A 15,585-nucleotide genomic window follows, 5' to 3' on the forward strand; every position below is an offset into this window, starting at 1 on the left:
TTCATTTCGTAAGCTCCAGATAGTGTTTCCTATTGAGTTACCAATTCTTTGTTTAGTCAAATACGTGGTATCAAACAATGATGTAATATTTCACCAATATTACAAATAACATTTCAATGTGAATAATCAAACCAGACTGGAAGTTAACTGCCCACTATGTCGACTTGAAAGGGCCGTTACGAAATTGGCGTTCTAGCTTATATTATGCCCAAATATTTAGGCACTAGAATTTGAAACAATAAAGTTTCACAATGTGTAATTTGGTTGAATAGGTTTACGTAAATAGATTTTGTGGGTCTTGGAAAAATTATTTTTGTTTGAACTTTCCTGCTGTCTGTACGTCTATGTTGTCGGTAACGAGTGACCTAGGCCCAGGCTATGGGTAGGGTTAGACGGATTTGGCCGAGCCATGTGTCTTAGAGGTATATAAGCTACAGTTATCGGGCCCTTAGTCACATTCGCTCCTACATCCTCCTTCATCACTTCTAAGGAACCCCCATCCCTTCAAAATGTACAAGCTGGTAAGATTTGGCTTTTTACTTTCATGTCAAATAAATATCATCCCTTGCGTTGATGACTTTTACTTTAAATAGACAAAGTTTTCTCTAATGTACCAGTAACAGACTTAGATTTTCTTCTTGAAGAAAATGAAATCGCTGACCTTTTACTACTGGAACAATTTCCTTATAAGTCTAAATATTTTCACCTTACCCTTAGTTCATTTAATTTTACAATCATCGTGACTCAAATTTTGCACTAAAACATGCCTACTTACATTTCGTAAACATGCTTCCTAAACGGACAAAGGTGCTTCTGTGTACTCCAATTGTCCTCTAAAGGCGACAAGTTTCCATGAATCATTGCTACCTATATTTTTAGTTTAATTTTTCTGCATTGACATTCTCTGCAGCGGCAACGACCCACCGAGGTCGGGACAGTTGCCACCCGGTACTTGAGCGCCACGCTTTTTATGTACCAAATCGTTAATCAGTGCAAACAACTCCGCCCAATACAATATTATGTCAATGTTCATTATAAAACGACCGTGAAAGAATTTATTTGTACCATAAACTTGGATAGATTTTTATAGCTTAGTGTCTGCATGCAAAAATAATGGATTAAATTATTATCTTTATTTTTGTTTTAATATATTATAAGTAATATGTCTTACTTTTATTAACACCTGGGCTAGTTGAAAATCGTTTATCGAGAGCGGAATATGTCATTAAATATGATTTAGTTATGATCGCTCCAATAACAATGACGTAATTCGATTAAATTGGAGGTATCCAGACTATCTATAATTATTGTAATTGAATAGGTATAATATAAGACAATATAATAATAGGTACTGGTTCACGCCGAAGTGTTCTAAAACAATCGATTTTTCTTTGACATCCTTAATCTTACTTGTTCTTTTATTTGCTTTATGCGATATGCAATTTGCATATTATTAAAAATCATAAATGCTGTCTGAGTAAGACCATTAAGTTAGTCAATCATTTCTGTCGAAGGCTTTTTACAATATGATTTTATTTTATGTCTAGTCTTAATTTCACATAACTTTGCAAATATACATAAAAATATATAAAATTGATTTATCGAATTCCAAACGCACGAATTAATCGTGCGAATAATTTTATTTTCATTGAAATCAATTCGAAAAGATTTTACACGGATAAAACAATTAGCAACAACCTTTGTGTAAACTATTTCCTGTTCTTTGTATAAATAAAGTTTGTATAATAATTTAGTAAAAATATTAAATATTCTACACTGCCTTCTGAATCACTAAAGTATCTTTTCTATAAATTGTTATTTATCCATCATTCACATGCTTCCCGTGAGAACGAAAAGATCTACTCACACTGGTATAAAAATAAGCCTACAGCCTTCTTCAATAACTAGCTAACACTTTTATTGATTTTAATGATTCAAATGGGTCCAATATTACTTGAAATCAGCGCAACTTTTATCTTTGTTCTTTTACTTTTGTTGGTTTTCGTTATATTTGTTGGCTTTCTTGTGATTATAGTTTCCTTTAACTTTATTGATTATAGTTTCCTTTGTTTTATTATTTTCCAGATATTTTCAAACGGTTTAAGTTTTAACAGACAAACAAAAAATCTTCTTTATTGTATTAATGTAGAACATCTGTTAATAATTCGCCGTAGGATGTATTACTCATAAAACAAAGAATCCATGTCAAGAACCAGCCGTCAATGGTAAAGCAATTATAACGAGGCGTCTAGATATGACTTGTGGTCTAGTTTAGTTATCGACGACCTCCTACTCACGCCCTTTGAGCGTTAACTGATGTACTCGCGAGATCTATTTATCTGTGATATTTAGAACATCTTAAATGTTACTAAGATAAGTAATAGGTAATCATTATGTCAATGCATATAAGATGTATACAGTCGTGGTGGCTTGGAGTTAAAAGCACCTAGCTGCCTCTCAATACAATTACGGGGTTTGATTCCAGGTGCCAAAAGAGCTAGTGTAACTTATCTAATTGTCTAAGCTGTTAGAACATAGACACCAACGACTAAGGATAACATGTTGAGAAAACCTGGAACTTAATGTCTGAAATTGCCAATCTGCATTGAGTAAAAGTAGTGATTAACGCTCATTTCTCTTTGTACGAGAAGAGGTTGCAGATACGCTGAGGGGCAATAAAAATATGTTTCTTTAAGATGCTAAATGGGTTAAAGTTTTTGGCGCAAATGTTTAGATATCTGATTTATCATCAGTATTTTCTTTAATAAGTAGTTAAAACCACTAAAGTTACCGCAGAAAATCAAACTACATACTTACACATTCCGTCAAAACAGGGCTAACAAAAGAAAATCAGTTATATAAGAATATTATAATCGAGTGTTTGTTTGTGTTAAGCATACGGGAGGCGCGTGCGACTTCCCACAATAGATCGGACAATAGGCATCATTACGTCTTGCCACGTGATCTCTTTTGTGCCTATTCACGGCTTCTGTGCCTAGCTACTCTTTGAAATCTGCTCAAAGGAAATTCAACTATCTGTCGCGATATTATACGAGCTTACAATACATTTTGTTCAATAGCAATTGTTTTATTGTGGAGTAACGTAATCTATTATTGTGGTACTAATTGTGTTCTGTTTTGGTTTTAATAAAACGTAATAATGTTGTTGTAAGGCTGCTAGGGAAGTTATTGTTTATGATTTAGTTTAGGTATAATTTTTATTAAAAGAACAAAGACTGGTTCTTTCTACAACATTATTTATAGTGTGTTTTGATAGTAAAGAAAAGACGAAGAATATAATAAGTAAGGTACTATGATTGACTATTTAATAATCACTTTCACTCATAATGTTTATTTTATGTAACCTACCAAGTAAATACCTTGTTGTAAATAAAATTGTTAGATACATTTTCTTCTTCCGTCAAACAGGTTTGAGAAAACTCTAACGTTAGGGCTTTTTATGTGATAAAACCTGTAGCTTAATCTCCAAGAAGAAGACGCTAGATACTCATAATATTTAAATCATCCTTAAATCAATATCTCCCCACCACGCATTTCAGGTTATCTTCTCCGCTCTTCTGGCCGTAGCCGCCGCCCCCGGCTACATAGGCGGGTACGCTGTTCCATCGCCGCGGCCCCCATCGCTGCCGGTTGGGGACATGGGGTAGTTAGCGCCCCATCTACAGCGCCCCGCTATTGTTAAGACCGCCGTACCTGTCGCCACTTCTTATGCTAACACTGTTAAGGTATGTTTTTCATTTTTTTTTTTTTCATTTCATTAGTTTTCACCATAAAAGTTTTTCGAATAAAGTTTCCATCTTCATATTCTACTATTTGTATGTTGGTCAAAAGAGAGCTATAGGGCTACTGAAATAAATATGAACCTCTTTTGGGATGACCGAATCAGTTCTTCTTTAAAATGCTGGACAAAAGTCTTGAATGAAACCACTTCTCATTGTTCATTTTTTGCGCGTTGATGTCTTTTAACCTGAAAAGTTTTTACTATTCCGTGAAACAAAACAAAGCATATTTTTTTATATTAATTTAGTTATCTCATGCATTTATTCAGATTTCTGGAATAAATCTCGACGAAATGTTTCTTTTTATCACCAAACTGACATCATTGTTGTCTGTTGCCACTATCTGGTCCTCATATTTGATCTTCCTCAGGTTACGGAGTATTCAATGTAAATATTTTCCTATTATATGAATTCTGTCAGCTTCAATACCCTTCTGGGTACTCTTGCGGTTATCGGCCATCAAAGGATCGGCATTTTTGACGCCGTACATATATTAGTTTTAGGTTATTTAATTTAGATTGTTTTAAGTATACATTTTATTAAAAAATAATGTATATATTCCAGCTGGCATCCCCGCGCTGGTAGCAGCCCACGCGCCCATCGTGGCTGCTCACGCGCCGCTGGTAGCCGCCCCGCCTACGCGCACGGCTGGTGATCAGCCAGCATCAGCCAGCATCAGCCGCAACAGCCAGGCCTATTCCGGATAGTGCAACAGTCAACATCTTCCCTGTATTTATTATTAAATAGCAATAAGAACATTCGGAATGACAGATTGGAGCAAAATCTAGCTCTCAAGAGTTGGAAACTTGTGCCATGTTTGGAATCGTAATAAAATGCAGTAAATTTATTTTGGTTTTCATTAAAAACTTATAATTACACTATAGGAACTTGTGTAGTTTAAAAACTATGTATATGCTTGCTAATATCTGTGAATATGAAATTTTGATGTTTTATGATTTGCAATATTCATTATAACGAGCACCAATTTCAGCTGCGGATGTTTACATTAAATACACTTACATAAATTATTCATGACAAAAAATATCTATTAACGCCATTAATCTTCACATAAAATTCTTCAAATGTGGCTTTGATGTCTATATTGTGCTAATATGTATAGTCAATCCATTATTCAAATACTAAATAAAAAAAACATTAAAAATCGAGCATATAAAATTCATCCAACTTCACAATCCACAATCTATCGTTATCAGCCGATAGCTTGAACACATGTCAACCACTAATCATACGCCTGCGCAGCTCACAAAGGAGCCGATAACCGCCTCCAACCGGTTATGGCTTTGCGTATCATTTTACTACAGTAATTAGTTCCCATTGAAAAGGTCGCTTGTTTCTTTTTGTGATGATTACCGGGTAACATTTCGAATCCGTCAGGTACATAATTATAGCCATAGACTAGTTTTGGTCTTGGATTCGCTTACCTTTTAAAGGCTTCATGAAACCATTTAAAAGTAGGATGAGTCTGATTTGAGAATGACTGCCATTTAGGTATATGTAACTGCAAAATGATACTCCCAGGAACTTAAAGTCCGATTCGAAAAAATCATTCAGTGCTAGATAGTCCATTTGTTGAGGGCATTAATAGGGATCTTTTATCCGAGTCTGTCAATCCGATCACATATACAACATTATTCCATATTATAGTTTAAACAAATAAGCTAAATGGATCAGAAATAAAATGAAGCAATAAAAATAATGGAGACTACTTTGAGCGCCTACTCTCATATCAGAGATCTTTTCCACCTGCTTTGTACGCATATAAAGTACTTATACATATTGTTATTAATTTATATAGGATTGTATGTATATGCAGGTTCGTTGGGCAGTAGATACGGCCGTCAGATTCCGCATGCCACACCGTGCGTAATGTCATGCTGTTGACACTCATGATACATATATTACTAGAGCTGTGAGTTTGTGTGACAAGAAGTTCATTGTCTGTGACCTTGTCTTTGTATTTAGTTTTGACTAGAATATATACGATCATGTACCTACCTTTTAATTTTGCACTTATATGAAAGGGATTTTAATTAACTGGCTCTGATCATTTTCATTTACCTGTTCCCACAGTTTCTGTAAGGGTTTGAGGAAAGTACATGTAACGAGAGCAAACTTTATTTAAAACTAGTTATTTTCCGCAGGAATCTTCTATGCTCACACAAAATATATCATATGTTATTTGGGGACAGTTTACATAACTGCTAAAACTGAAAGAATTTCAAATCGGTCTATGTATTTAACCTATTGTCTATATATCTAGGTATATTGATTTTATTATTATATCATCAGCTTTTAAGTGTCCCATTGCCGGGCACAAGCGTCTCACAAAGTCTGAGATTGAGTATTTAATCACCACGCTTACTCAATTATTTTAGTACAGAAGTAGAAAACGCTTTTGCCTTTTCTATGACTAATTAGCTAAAAATCCTGCATATAATTTCAATATTTATTCCGAAGACACGTGTATCAACAACTCTATACACATACGCGTGAAGCCTACGCCCAAGTTGGTCAGAATGAGCATGAAAGCGTCCAAGGCCGAGCAAACCTTAACATTTTGTTTACCGGCCACATTGACGCAAAAATAAAATCAAGTTTTATTGCGCTCCCACCAACACGTTACTTGTACCTACAATATCTCAGGTTAACATTTACTGCCCTATTTTTTATTTTATTTTCTTAAACCCATAAATAGCAGGTTAATATACAATGTATGCGTTTCAATGTATAAGTTGCTGTGCATGAAATATGACTACAATTTATGATCTAATTTAAAAAGGATGAAAGAGGGCTTGTTGAAGTTGAGCAGCGCTAACTCTTATGGTCTCTGCCACTCAGGTCCATAAACTTCTCTATCACATAAGAATCTCCTTGTACCTCCAAAATATACGTTACACGATTTATTGTCCAATTGTCGTGAGCATTTCATCATCAGCTCCTAACAGTCCTAGATCATTAAGAAGCTTAAAAGTCTTGGGGGCATTGCCTTAATGGGGAAAATAATACTAGGTACCTGCGTTCTGCAATACAGAAAGGCTAGAACTAAATACAAAGTTCCATCTCTACATTTTATACATTAGATAGAAGTAATTAACAGATAAAACGCTACCAGGATTTCTAATAATATGATATCACTCAAAATTCATTAGAGATTTTATTTAATTGGTTCTAAATTGTCATGATTAACTATTCTACAAATAGATAGCTTTTATATAATTGGCTAAAGTAAAAATAATACTTACATATCATTCACATAGCATACGACTCATCGAGATTATGCATAGATTAGATTACATCAAAAGAAAAGTCGCATTCAAATTTTATATTATTAAATATATGACTTTCATGTTTTAGTATTTTCGGATGTTTCTTAAGGATGATGAAGGTTTTGTAATATCAATAATTCTCTATTAAATAACCATACTGGGCCAAGTATGCAAAATATTAATATTTATTCTTTTGACTTACATTATTTACAAAATAATGTAATAAAAGTTACTTATTGCGTGTACTGTACGAAACTTGTCGAACTTGACTTTCATTTCAGGACATCGCGGGCAGTATAAAACATTCGCAAACCAAAGAAAGCATCAGTTTCATCTCATTCCCTTGTCGTTCACATCTGAATATACACAGACCACGATGAACTCGCTGGTGGTGTTCTTATCTGTGGTGGCGCTCGTCGCTGGCAAGCCTTCGGGGCTCATCGGCGCACCCATCGCCTACTCCGCACCCGCTGTGTACGCAGCACCTGCCCTCATTGGAGCATCTGCAGTGTCAAGCCAATCCCGCCTGGACATCAAGTCATCGCCTGCAGTAGTAACCACATCGGTTGAGCAACCAATTGTGCGCGCTGTCGTCTCCGAGCCCGCCATTGTTGCTGCGCCCGCCATCGCTACTGCCGCCATCGCTCCTGCCGCCGTGTCCAGCCAGTCCCGCCTCGACATCAAGTCTACGCCCGCCATCACCAGCACCGTAGTGTCCGCGCCCGTGGCCTACAGCTCCCTTGGCCTACAGCGCGCCCTGGCCTACGGTGCCTTCGCCTACAGCTCACCCGCGCTCTTGAAGACGGCGTACGCTCCCGCTCTGACCACCTTCGCTGCCCCTGCTGCCATCGCTGCTCCCGCCGTGCCTTTGGACACCCCTGAAGTGATCGCCGCTCGTGCTGCCCACTTCGAAGCTAAGGCTCTGGCTGGCGCCCATTTGATCAGAAGCGGTCTGCTCCCCTGCTCGCGGCCCCTTCTGTCCACCCCGATTGCCTCCCTGTGATCTCCACTTACTCCACCGCCCCGCTGCTGTCCACCGTGCACGCTGCTCCCTGGCGTACTCCGCCCCTCACCTACCCGCCCCTTGATCACCAAGGCTTACAGCGTGCACCCTTTTTTTTTTTGTTGTCGCTGGGCTAAAATGCTATTACGCATCCCCTTCCGTCGGGGACGAGAGGGTATGTGGGACTCCCCGGTAAAGACGTTCCCGGTATACCCACTAAAAGGCCCAGCGGCACTCCGACCTCGCCTGAGTGGGGGGGGTCTGGGAATCTATGGCGTCCAGTCCCCCTCCGGCGATTGCCCGCCTCACGGCAGGCCCTCATGCCTCCCCACGGTGAGGAGGAATCCCTATGATGGCCGGAGCACAAGGGGCAATCCTTGTAATGCAGGCGGTGGCACCCCCGCGCCTGTCGCCCGCTGATCACCCCCCAGGGCGGATGGGGACGGGCGTTGTGTTCGCCGTCTTCCACCCCTTCTTCGTCTGCGGTGCGGCGCCGCGAGAGGGTCGCTCTCCCGCACGCGCTCCGCTGACTCCTTCTGTGTCATGACGTCCTCACAGAAGGAGGCCACCGCTTCCCATGCCTCCTCACTTCGCAGCATGGCAGAAATCACGCTGGGAAGTGAGAGGTCGTCCCCGACCACTGCCACCAGGGTGCGGCGGGGTTCAGTCCATGATGGGCACACCTCGAGTGTGTGCTCTGTCGAATCCACCTCGGCTTCGCAGTGATGGCACTGTGGAGTCTCCTCTCTCCCAATCCGGTGCAGGTACGATCCGAAGCAGCCATGCCCGGACAGCACCTGCACCAGACGCATCGAGAGGCAGCCATGCCGCCGATCGAGCCAGCCGTTTAGGACAGGCCCGATGGCATCCAACGTCCGGCGACCGAACGTTGCCGAGGCAAGATCCTCGGCCCAGTGGCCAGTTATTAAATCCCTCGCTTCCTCCCGAACTTCTTCCCGTTCTATTGGGTCCGGGTGCCGGTCTAGTGCCCTCTGCGCCGCCTTCCAGTCGTACACTCTGGCGAGCACCCAAGCCTCGAGCTCCCAAGGAGGGGTTCCCGCCAGAACGCACGCCGCCGCAAAGCTCACTGTACGGTACGCCCTCGCCACCCGCTGCGCAATGACCCTTTGTGGCCTTCGGATGGCACCGGCGTTTCTCCGTCTGCACAGTGAGTCTGCCCAGATTGGGGCCCCGTACAGGGCCATACTCTTGAGTATGCCGGCGTATAGACGACGGCATTGATCGCCGGGCCTCCCGATGTTCGGGAGGAGCCAAGAGAGGGCGCCCGCGGTCTTCACTAAGCGCGTCGACAACCCGCTGAAGTGGGCGCTGAAGTGCCACTTGCTGTCGAGGACTATGCCCAGATATTTCATCTGGGGCTGCACTAATGCGGACACCCTCCACATGGATATGAGCGTCGGGCGGTTGGTGCTGCCGAGGCCCGTGGAAGAACACGGCTTCGGTCTTTTGCAGCGCCACCGTCAGCCCTAGGCGGGAGATTCTGTCCACCACTAGTGAACCGCCCGCCGAGGCCAAGCTGGCCGCCTCTGCAAAATTTCTCCCCGGGCAGTCAGAAGAGTGTCGTCTGCATAGCAGATGACAGACGATGCCACGGGGAGGTTTTCCAGAAGAGCCAGTCGAATCCGATGTTCCACAGGAGTGGCCCCAGAACAGAACCCTGTGGGACACCGGACTCGACGCCATGGTAAGCGTCACCACGATAACGGGGAAATTATTCCTCGGTTCAGATGTGATTAACGAAAATGGCTTGTAAATAAAAACATATAAAAAATCAATGACTTTTTATTCTTTTATATTATTTTTAATACAACTGTTTTTCCTATAAATGGTCGCAATCTATCAAAATATAGGTAGACGCGGCATATTTTGATTTTAAAAGGCATTTGATACCGTTGATAATGATGTACTGCTAATGAAGCTGGCAAAATTGGCTGTACTCAGCACCTTCTACAGTTCTTCGCCAGCTACTTGGAAGACCGGCAGCAGTACGTCGACTACAACGGCTTCGAATCCCAGCCATACTACACCAGGTCAGGCGTAAGCCAGGGCAGCAATTTGGGTCCTCTGGAATTCATTTTAATGATAAATGACTTACCAGAGGTAGTCAAGCACAGTTTATGTTTATTGTTTGCAGATGACCTCAAATTGCTGCTCGAGGTCAGGAGTGAGTCGGACTGTGAGAAATTGCAGGAAGACATAGATAGAGTGATTGAATGGAGCAATCAAAATAAGCTCTATTTCAATACAGCGAAATGCTCAGTGATGACGTTTACGCGCGCGAAGTCTACCTTAGCCTACAACTACAATGTGGATAAAGAGCCGATGCAGCGAGTTTCGCAAGTACGAGACCTAGGTGTACTAATTACCCTGATCTTACTTTCCGGGAGCACATAGTTAGGATTTGCAAGAAGGCCTATAGAAACCTGGGTTTCGTACTGAGACAGTCGCAGGGATTCACCAACATCACTACCCTCAGGGTGCTGTATGACGCTTTGGTAAGGAGTCACCTAGAGCACAGTGCGGTGATTTGGGCGCCTCATGAAGCGAAATACAGTGTCATGCTTGAACGAGTACAAAACAAGTTTACCAGACACTTGTATTTCAAACTTTATGGGTGTACCCATTTACCCGCTGATGTATCCTACACTTTTTGTACTGGGTATGGTAGGGTACAACCAACTAAGAGTGCGCAGGGAATTTACACTCGCGGTGTATGCGGTAAAACTCCTGCGAGGTTTAGCGCACAACCCGGGTGTGCTGCGTCACCTGCAGCTGTGCGTGCCGGACAGGTACGTGTGGAGACGGCGGCGGCCGCCACTGCTGGCAGTGCCGGCAGCCAGAACCAATCTGCTGGCGAAGGCACCCCTCACCCGCACAATACGGGTATTAAATGAAGTGCATGCGAGGATAGATTTGTTTTCGTGCAATCTGAGGGAATTTGCAATAATATTGTTAAATATTATTAGTTATAGTTATTAGAAGGTTTATTATATTATTTTGTTGTAAATTTTGTGTTAATTTTTGTATAGTTATTTTGATTTTCAGTTTTGTTTTGTTTTGATTTGTGTTAGATTTAAGTTAAAATTTTATTATTTATATGTATGTGTGTAGGTATTATGGACACCACTATCGAATTAGTATTACACTGTAATGATAGTGTGTATGTTTAAAAAAAAAAATACATGAACAACATATTAAATCAAATTGAAACATTTTCATCACACTGGGAATGAAGATTTATATTGTCAACAAATCTCAACACCAATACATAGGTAATCAGTACTTCTCTGTCTACCTAGATGTTTGATAAAGCACTAAATAGAGATACGCACCAATAACAATAGATATAGACAATACTAGAAGTTAGTAGTGCTTTATATCGTTATCGGCACGGATATCGAGCCATGACCTTCACCTGCGCAGAAGCGATTTACTGCCTTATTGCGTTATGCGTACGGGTGCGCAAAGCGATCCCCACTCTTCCGCCGAGAGCCCAATATCCGTGCCGGTAACTATACAAGCACGTCCAGTACGAAAGATGGAACTATTAATTTTCCTAATACATGTTTTTATTTCGTTCTCCGTATTGTAAGAAATTACCTCATTTTACTTGCTTGAGACCAAAATCATTAATGTTCGGGTATATCGCCTAAAACTGCTACTCAGCTGCATCCGATCACACTGGAAGCCGGCTCCAACATAGTTGGGAAAAGGCTAGGTAGATGAGCATTTGAGCGAATTTATGTCCTTGTGAAGTAGTATGTAGTATTAAACATTTATTTTTATATTTTAAATGCAAGTGTAAATAGGTGCATTTTAATGAAGCTACCAATAATTTGGACGTCCGATTTAAAAAATGTTTGGCTTTGATAGTTTTGATTTGTTTTCCCATATCTAAATTAAGTTTTTATAAACGCTTTACTCGGTGCTTAATCATTGCGTGATTCGATTGATATGAAAACAAATGAATAATAAACCCAAAAATATCAAAGCAAAAATAAGTGGAATCTTATATTTGAATAGGCACTAAGCAAAGATGAACAATCTTGATATGACTTATTGTTTACAAACTTAGTTTTAAATAAAATGGAGAGTTTATGGCGCCACTTCTTCTTCCCAGCAAAAACAAGGGAAGTGGTAAAGGTTTTGATTTTCGAAAAATGCCGATTAATTAGCCTATTTTTAAACGGTTTTATTTAGCTCACCCCGTTTGTTTTATTATTTATTCATTCTTGGGTCAAATTTAGAAATTGAAATTTCAGTGCCTTCCTGTTGTCAGATTGATCTGAAATTTGGTACACACCTTTATTTCCGATGACAATACAATATAGTAATATCAATAACATTGCAAATCCAAGATGGCCGCCGGTACAAAATGGCGGATAACGTAGGTTTTATCAATCCCGTCAATGTGGGTATCAAATGAAAGTGCTCAACCAGTAGAATACAATGTACTATATAAAATTCAAATCCAAGATGGCGGCCTCTACAAAATGGCGGATAACTTAGGTTTTATCAATCCCATCAACATGGGTATCAAATGAAAGGTCTCAACAAGTAGAATACAATTTAATATGCAAAATTGAAATCTAAGATGGCCGCCGCTACCAAATGGCTGATAACAATTTTTAAACGATTTTATTTAGCTCATCCTGTTTGTTTTATTCTTGGGTCAAATTTAGTAATTCAAGTTTCACCGTCTTCCTGTCAACCGATAAATCTGAAATTTTGTATACACCTTTTATTCCGATGACAATACAATCTAGAAATATCAATAACATTGTAAATCTAATATGGCCGCCGGCACAAAATGGCGGATTACATATTTTCCACAACCCCTCAATATGGGTATCAAATGAAAGGGCTACACAAGTAGAATACTGTCAGCAACAGCGGGGCCCAACAGGGCCAAGGCCTGCCTGGGCTGCGGGATTGTTCGAAAGAGTTACCGTGGCCCTGGTACATACAAGGCCTACGACGAACCATTTTAGTCAGTAAGAGTCTGGCACTCCCTTACCGCTGCTGACCCAGGGAGGGGTCAATTGATGATTTTGGCGTCGTTAAAAAACGACTTTTAAAAAATTAGATTGTAATAAATTATCAGATAAGAGACCGTGTAATAATGATGCACTAAATGAATTAGATAGAATGAGGAATATTCGGTAGGCATTTTTTAAAACGTGGGGCCCCTCTGAAATCTTACCTATGGCAAAGCATATCATTATACTTTGGTAGATCATGAGCTCGGCGTTCGCTGGTGAAGCCGCTACGGCTGATTATTGATTGTCAAAATCTCCAGTTACGATTATAGTAAGTCGATGCAATCCACACCTATTATACCACTAGAAGAAGGTACTACAGCAACAGTTAATGGGCCCCACGTTTTTATTTTAGTCTAATATGACCAAGACCACCTACGTAGGTTGACAGGTAAGTAACTATTTTTTATTTTCTAGTTTTCAGTGCACATAAGATAAAACCGTTTGACTTAAAAGTTTTTACCGATTTTTATAAATAAATGTTTTTGTCATAAAGACAAAGGAAAACTATAAAAACAATTACTTAATTGAACAATTTTCTATGAATTTGTATAGAAGTCATATCAAGATATTACGTGCCTTCTCAAATGGAGATCGAAAACAATTTACTTACTGCAGGCTGTATTACCTATATTATTTGACATTTAATTGCCACACTAGGCGGTGTTCATTTGTTTTAATTTAGCATACCTACTTATTAAGCTACAGAACTTAACCTTCATAGGACCATTTCAGTAGTTTATAAATTGTGACAAATGCTAATCTGACAGCGTCATTGTCAACGAGCTTTTGGCTGTAACAAACAAAGCTCGAAAATACACTTTAGAATGTCAAGTTTTTATGCAGTAATTAAATTACAGCTGCTAAGATCCTGACATTTATGTGCACAATGCCAGGATTGATGCTATCATTCACACTTGTGCTACTTAGATAACAAAGAGTGACATATTTGATGGACTATAAGGCACTTTATGAAAGCTTATGAGCGCGAGATGTAGATGAATGCATGACATTTTCTACACTTGGCTGTTAATTTGGTGATGTTGACAGCGATGCAATTTGACAAATCATTATATTATCGTTGTGTGAAGCTGCGTTAGTTATTTTTATATACAGATTCCTTTTCGTGGGCTCAAGACCCTATCCGTTTTATTATTCTGCTATTTACTATTTGAGAGATATCTAACAAATGAAAAACCATGAGATTCGGTCCAGCGGCAGTGTTTCTTGAATTATACCTAAGACTTCGCACAAACACGACTTTGTGTTAAATATCTGTATCTTAAAACAACATAATTTATTAACTTTTTAAAATAATTCTATCTGTCCTTTGTGCTATCTGATTTCATGATCTTACATACAGATTTTAAATAATGAACTTGAACAAGTTCGATTGACAGTTATCGCATTTCATGTAATGAAATATAATATTCAACTTCTTGATTAATGTTTCAATGTTGGATTTTAATGTTATAAACTTTCTTGATTTATTTAATATCAAGATAATGAAAGGACTTTTACAATGTAAGTTTCAAATAAAATCTTCAACACTTCTGAGGGCTAACCTTAGCTAATATTTAAAGAAGTATGTATGTACTTGTTTATGTACTTTTCTAACGCATGTTTCTGCTCTAGTGATAATGAGGTATTTTGCACTTAATTAGCCTTGAGCTAAAAATAGAAGCCTGTTATAATGTTAAAATTAAAGTGTAATTAAAAATAAATCATATTAGACTCTGTTATAGTTTTCATACGCAGACAAAAATAAGCTGTTAATAGAATTGATAAATATTGATACAGTGATTGAATTTATTATTAATATTTACATGGAAAAATATTAAAAGCTAACTGCATTATGCAAAGCAGATAAGAAACCTAATGATAGAAATAAATAAAATTGAAATAGATACAACTTTCCAAACTCCAAGGTTTATTTTTATTCTTATCTAAATGATTTCCAAAGAACATGCAAATAGTATGGTTGTTAGATTTTCTTATAGATATTTTCAGTGTAGCTCTATTTGATGAAATCATGTGAACTACCAACTAGGTACACCTAATTACGTTTCAGAACTGTACCTGTAAGAGTATATTGAATATCATTTTAGAAATTGATTTACAAATTGTATTACCTGACATACCTATATACATTATACATACATACCTATTTACATATATAAGTATGTTACTTATTCTTAACCAGCCAACTAGATACTTACTTAGGTTTCTCTATTCACCTACACTATCTATCTAGGAAGGTCTCAAAGAATCATAACCAATAATGTAGGTAATGCACACCTTGGGCTTCACGCGACAATTGGTATTATCTGTAAAATGATTCCGGAAGCTAACACATGACAAAAATCTTTGCTAACTAGTATTAAAAATTAGGTGGCTTAAATATCAAAGCACAGATAGTGGTTTTGAAGGTTGTT

The 15,585-nt window shown here is 39.1% G+C and overlaps 1 long non-coding RNA gene and 1 pseudogene across 1 annotated transcript; both read left to right on the forward strand.

Moving 5' to 3' along the window:
- Positions 1–434: 434 nt before the first annotated feature.
- LOC135117468 (uncharacterized) lies at positions 435–4,647 on the forward strand. The gene is made up of 3 exons (XR_010276928.1): positions 435–521; positions 3,561–3,746; positions 4,365–4,647. It is a non-coding gene; the product is annotated as an uncharacterized LOC135117468 (long non-coding RNA).
- A 2,766-nt stretch (positions 4,648–7,413) lies between these two features.
- Positions 7,414–8,227, forward strand: LOC135117561 (cuticle protein 16.5-like; annotated as a pseudogene).
- Positions 8,228–15,585: the final 7,358 nt, after the last annotated feature.

Source organism: Helicoverpa armigera, chromosome 11 (genome assembly GCF_030705265.1).
Source record: "Helicoverpa armigera isolate CAAS_96S chromosome 11, ASM3070526v1, whole genome shotgun sequence".
Taxonomy (NCBI): domain Eukaryota; kingdom Metazoa; phylum Arthropoda; class Insecta; order Lepidoptera; family Noctuidae; genus Helicoverpa; species Helicoverpa armigera.